The sequence below is a fragment of the Natrix helvetica genome, assembly GCF_964273705.1.
Source record: "Natrix helvetica genome assembly, chromosome: 3".
Taxonomy (NCBI): domain Eukaryota; kingdom Metazoa; phylum Chordata; class Lepidosauria; order Squamata; family Natricidae; genus Natrix; species Natrix helvetica.
In genome coordinates, this window is record NC_138549.1 from 120,440,728 (window position 1) to 120,447,091 (window position 6,364).

Consider the following 6,364-nt stretch of genomic DNA (forward strand, 5'->3'; position numbering starts at 1 on the left):
TAGATATAGAAGGAAAAATCAATTTGAAAAGTAAGCAGAAGAGTTCCAGAGGATAACTATATCCCAGAGGGGAAGGGGCATGGCTGCACTAACAATAACATTAGCACTTAAACATATATATTGCTTCATAGTGCTTTACAGCACTTGCTAAGCAGTTTAGAGAATCAGCATATTGCCCCCAACAATCAGGCTTCTCTTTTTACTGACCCTGAAAAGATAGAAAGCTGAGTCAACCTTGGGCCTGGTGAGAATTGAGCTCCTGGCAATCAGCTGAATTAGCCTGCAATACTGCATTCTAACCACTGCGACCTCACTAGCCTAAGTTGGCCAAAAGTTGCTGGGAAATGCCATATCCTAAGAGTCACTTGACCATGCCAAAGGTCAACGAAGTGTATCAAATTGTACCTACAGTAAAATTATAGCAGCTTGTTCCCTGCTTGAGAGGGAAATGCTACTTTAACACCTGAATAGTTAAGGATGACTTCAGGTATAGAGAGAAGAGAAAAAGGGCAACCGAAATTGTTACGGATAGAAATAATTCATTTCCTTGGGAAAGAAAACAGAATTATAGAGGAGGAGTTGAATTAAAAGGCAACTGAAATGTAAAGGTAAAGGAAAGATAAGAATATATAAAAAATTATGTAAATGTTAAATATGATGACACAAAAAATGTACCCAAACGACACACTGTAAAATTAATGATGTAAAAGTGGTTATGGAAAAAAAAATACATAAAAAAGAAATAATTCATTTCCTAAAAATTAATTATTGCAAAACCAAAGGTGTTTTTCAAAAAAAAATACTAGAATGTTTCATAGGATTTTGAATAGTACTTTCTAGATGCAGAGGAGTTGAATATATAGAAAGGATTTTATTCAAAACAGACACATTATGAATATGATAGTTAATTATGGACTGGAGCAGGGGTCCCCAACCCCCAAATTGTGACCACTACTGCAAAAACTCTGAATGCAGACCCTGGGCTTTTAGAGTTTAGGCGTTGTGGCTTTGTCTAGTTTCCTTTAGCAAGAAAATAGAATGGCTGTAGAAACAACAGTGAAGACTATAACTGGACCTGTATATATCATTGTTCAGATAGAGGGCAATGCTCGCTAATGATTTTACCATCCTGTTCATAGTAGAATGGAAGGAAGGAATTTGGAAGAAGTATCCTAGCCAAGGTCACAATTGTTTGCGTTCAGCAGATCCTCAACCAACCTTCCCTGCTATGCTTCCTTTGTGACTTTTCTGGGGTCAAGGATTCTCAATCTCAGAATAAACCGACCTTGGAGGAAGCAAAGTTTCCTCTTCTGATGTCAGCAGTCTTTGTCCAGCTACAAATGGACAAAGAGAAATATCTTATGCCACTTAAGTCCCTGTCATGTATGTTCCTGACTTAGATTTTTAGTGTACAAGGAGCAACCACATCCATGTTCAGTTGAGCTTGGAAATTTTGGGTTATTTTCCAAGTTTGGCAAATCATCCATTTCAGATAAAAAAGAGGGGGAAAATATTTCTGCTACAATTAGGTGCAAGTGGGGTAAAAAGTTTGTCTATTTTTCTCGCATGCAGAACTTAGACAAGTAGGTTAAATACATCTTTCTAAGAATGATAAAAGGCCATTTTCAGAATAAACAAATGCTCCACCTAAAAAAAAACAAAAAAACTCCGTTTTCAAGAAACAGCCTGAGAAAACTTTCCCTCTTCTTCTAGATTTTGCTTCTCTGCCAGTAAGGAAGTTTACACAAGGAATAAAGAATGGTTAAAAACAAAGCAAAACTTGAACAACTGGTTTATGAGATGAAAAGGGTGGAGAATGGTGTCATTCATCACAAATTGTATGACAAAGGTGATTGTTTGGAGCATGTAATTTTTGTTTATACAATAGCAGAGTTGGAAGGGACCTTGGAGGTCTTCTAGTCCAACCCCCTGCCTAGGCAGGAAACCCTATACCGTTTCAGACAAATGGCTATCCAACATCTTCTTAAAGACTTCCAGTGTTGGGGCATTCACAACTTCTGGGGGCAAGCTGTTCCACTGATTGATTGTTCTAACTGTCAGGAAGTTTCTCTTCAGTTCTAAGTTGCTTCTCTCCTTGATTAGTTTCCACCCATTGCTTCTTGTTCTACTCTCAGGTGCCTTGGAAAATAGTTTGACTCCCTCTTCTTTGTGGCAACCCCTAAGATATTGGAACACTGCTATCATGTCTCCCCTAGTCCTTCTTTTCATTAAACTAGACATACCCAGTTCCTGCAACTGTTCTTCATATGTTTTAGTCTCCAGTCCCCTAATCATCTTTGTTGCTCTTCTCTGCACTCTTTATAGAGTCTCCACATCTTTTCTACATTGTGGCAACCAAAACTGAATGCAGTATTCCAAGTGTGGCCTTACCAAGGCGTTATAAAGTGGTATTAACACTTCACGTGATCTTGATTCTATCCCTCTGTTTATGCAGCCTAGAACTATGTTGGCTTTTTTGGCAGCTGCTGCACACTGCTGGCTCATATTTAAATGGTTGTCCACTAGGATTCCAAGATCCCTCTCACAGTCACCACTATTGAGCAAGGTACCACCTATACTGTACCTGTGCATTTTGTTTTTCTTGCCTAAATGTAGAACCTTTTATGAAGGAGAGAAGGCATTATCTAGAAGAAATACAACTTTTCTACTCATCCAAAAAAGAGTGTGCTTTGACTACTTTAAAAGTGTGCTAAGTTATAGCAGAAGTCCTACCTTGCTCATTTCCAGGAGCAGTGGAGCAGCAACTGTTAGATACTCCCCCCTCTAGTTGTTGCAAGGACAATAGTAGTTTCCAGTCAGGTCCTCTTTTCAGGCGGGAACAGAGAGACATCTGATTGGCTGAAGCGCTGGCCAGCTCCCCTTTAAAAAGGGAGTTGCCAGACCTCTCACTCAGTGGATGCCTGTACTTGACCTAATAAAGAGCTGTTGTTATCTTAGCCTTTTGTGCCTTTCATTACCCAATCTAACACTGGCGATGAAGGTGGGATTGGAAGGCAATTAGGCAGACAAAAGAGCAAAACTCACTAACAAAGAGCTCGGTCACAAGGCAGTGATTCCACCCGGAATGCAGGAAGGCATCAACCGGCCATTACGAACCCAGAGAGAGTCACAATGGCCACCTATGCCCAACCACCTCCGTTCAACCCAGCATCGGACGACTGGGAGTTGCCAGACCCCTCACTCAGTGGATGCCTGTACTTGACCAAATAAAGAGCTGTTGTTATTTTAGCCTTTTGTGCCTTTCATTACCCAATCTAACAGCAACTATGCATTTATTTTGGAGCCCTGCACTCACACTTGGAGGCATGTTCCCTTACTCAAGCTAACCGTTTCTGGTTGCATAGCGGTGAGCTCATCCCTACGTTTCCATGACATCTCATTATCAGGGAGTCTGCTGGGGCTATTTATACTGATTAAAATGTAGATTAATAGCAATAGTAATAGCACAGACTTATATACCACATCACAGAGCCTTACAGCCCTCTCTAAGCGGTTTACAGAGTCAGCATATGGCCCCCAAAAATCTGGGTCCTCATTTTACCCACCTCGGAAGGATGGAAGGCTGAGTCAACCTTGAGCCTGATGAGATTTGATCTGCCAAACTGTTGGCAGCTGGTAATCAGCAGAAGTAGCCTGCAGTATTACACTCTAACCTCTGTGCCACCGCGGCTCATCATAACAAATGTTCAAAAGAACCAAATGAGAAGAGCACCAGTTCCATAGCTTTGTAAAGATGATGTACAGAACCCCATGCAAGAATTTATTGTACCTTAGGTTCAAGGAAAACTAGGAGTTTCCCTAGTGATCTTCTGAATTCCAATTCCAATAACCTTAATTGTCAGCCATGCACAAGTTCCCCATCCATTTTCACTGCAATCTTGACGGTCCTTAAAATTTGGTCCATCTGTCCCCCAGGATACAAGGGTAATTAGATTTCTTCATTATGCTACTTCCTCCTTTTTAATTTCTATTCAGTTTTTATTTATTTTCCTGTCTTGTTCATAATATTTGCCTAGAGGTTTCTTCAGGGAGGAGCAAAAAAAAAAAAAAAAAAAACCCAAAATGGAGGACACCATCATGTCACTGAAGCCCCCCCCCTCCCACTTGTATGTAACCAGCATTTTAACTTTTTAACACTCCATCTCCCTCAAATGTCCCTATTAACAGTATTGAAGCTACAGAATAGAAAAAAAAATGAATGTGAACAAGATTGCAATATTATACAAGTTCTTACGTTATGAATGCTGAGATGTATCAAGGGAGAAAGTGACTCAGGCTGATCTTGTTTTTAAATGAAATGTTTACTGAGGCTGCAGATCTAATCAGAACAGAAGTTCTCCCTGATGATTACCTTTTATGCGAGATCAAAAAACCCAGGTATGTCAATCACTTTATAATTTGTGCTGCTGAAGAGCTGTCTCTTCATGCTGCTGCATAAAATTGCTGCTAACATTCCTTCTTTCACCCTGACGCCCTAATTAGCATTTCCTGAAGGAAAGAGAATTAGTAATTTAGAGCATATAAGGGAATAAACAGTGTTTGGATTTTATCCAAAGTAAATTTAAAAATAAAATAAAAACCAGATCTAATTTCATGCATTTTGAAAGCAAGAGAAAGCTTTGGTGCTTGTCAGTAGTTTTCCTCTTCACATGACATTTAAAACAAATGATCCAAGAAGCGTTCTACAATGATCACTTTTGTAATGACTGTTTCAAAACACAACCCATCATAGCAAACACCAGTGAATCTCTTGGTCACTTCACTGAATACTTGAAAGCAGGAAATGTGGTGCTATTCAGCGTAAGAGATCCCAGCACAGAAGCAGGGATTGAAGAAATGTACTGGGGGAGCTCTGGAGGAGCAAATAGCATGAAAGGGAGGTTGAGATATGACTCATAGGTTAAGGGTAACAATGAAATTCCTCAAGACAAAAAACTCTTAAGTTCCCAATCTGCCCTCCCCCCCCCCCCCCCCGGAAAAGAAGAGAGGAGAGGCTCTTTCAGGGAATCAACATTGCTAATCAATCTTAGTAAATGACCTAAGACCTAAATATTTATTGATACAATCTGCATTTTTTATTGCTATACTCAACTCTGAATGAAGAAGCTAAATACTATTATCCTTATTAACATTGCTATTTGAATCCATAATTAAGATTGATAATGTGTCTTCTATCAAATATCCTATGGTTTAAATTAGTTAAGGCATGGGTTCTCCCTTGGTTTGGATCCAATACACATGCCTTAGAGTGGTGGGTTCCTACCAGTCCAGACCGGTTCAGCCGAACCAGTAGTGGTTTGGCGGTCTGGGTCACTGGAACTGGAAGCGACCCAGGCCTGCCACACCCTCAAACTGGTTCCCCAGGTGCCGCCAGAGGTATCGCCATCTTGTTTCTTGCTTCTGCGCATGTGCAGGGCAATTTTTATTGTACTGTACATGCGCACGCAGCGCACATCAAGCATGTGCGCCATGTGACCATGAGCGAACCGGCAGTAGCGACTGCCGGAACCCACCCCTGAATGCCATAGTAGCTAAGCGCATAGGTCAAAGCTCTGCCTTTGTCTTAGCAACAGACTGTTATTATACAAGGGTGTTCAAGAGCTACCAGACAGAGATCCTAAAGGATGAAGGAGAAGAGGAAGACAAAGAAAGTAGACATGGAGGATCTGATCTGAGTCGGTCACGGTCAAGACAAAAGGTTTGTTCTTCCAAGTTTTTGGGCTCATGCTGGAACTCATCGTCAGAAAATGGCACATTCTGGAGAGAGAGAAGTTCCCCGATTATAAGCTCCAGCACTTGGAAAAGCTGGAAAGAATAAGGCTTTATTCTCAGACTGGATCCTGCAACATTATCCCGGGTACAAGTCTATTTACCCTCAACCACAAAAGTAGACATGAATGGTTAGATCTTGAAATCTGAGTAGGAGAAAAATAGATAGATCTCCCTCCCTACAATCTACTGCATCCTTTTTCTTTTAAAAAATGTAAACAGTAACCGTAGGCTTGAATTTCACAGGAGAGGGCTGCAGAGAGGTATCTGGTTTATAAAAATACGTTCCCCCACTGCCCGCCCTCCATTCCTGATTGTGAAACGATGAATTGTCAGAAATGAGCCATCTCACAGTCCTTAGGAGTCACTGTTTTCACTGGAGGTTTCCAGACCTTAGCAATTAGACTGCAGGTTTGGGTAACCACAGCCTCACACTTCACCTCATTGACGTGAGGGCGGATATTGACTTTGCTGACAGAGAGTCTGCGGGACAGTATGGGACATGCCAGTGGTTAAGCTTAACTGGATGTGGCCCAGCTGCTTCCTTAATGCAAAGGTCTGGGATGTGGCGAAC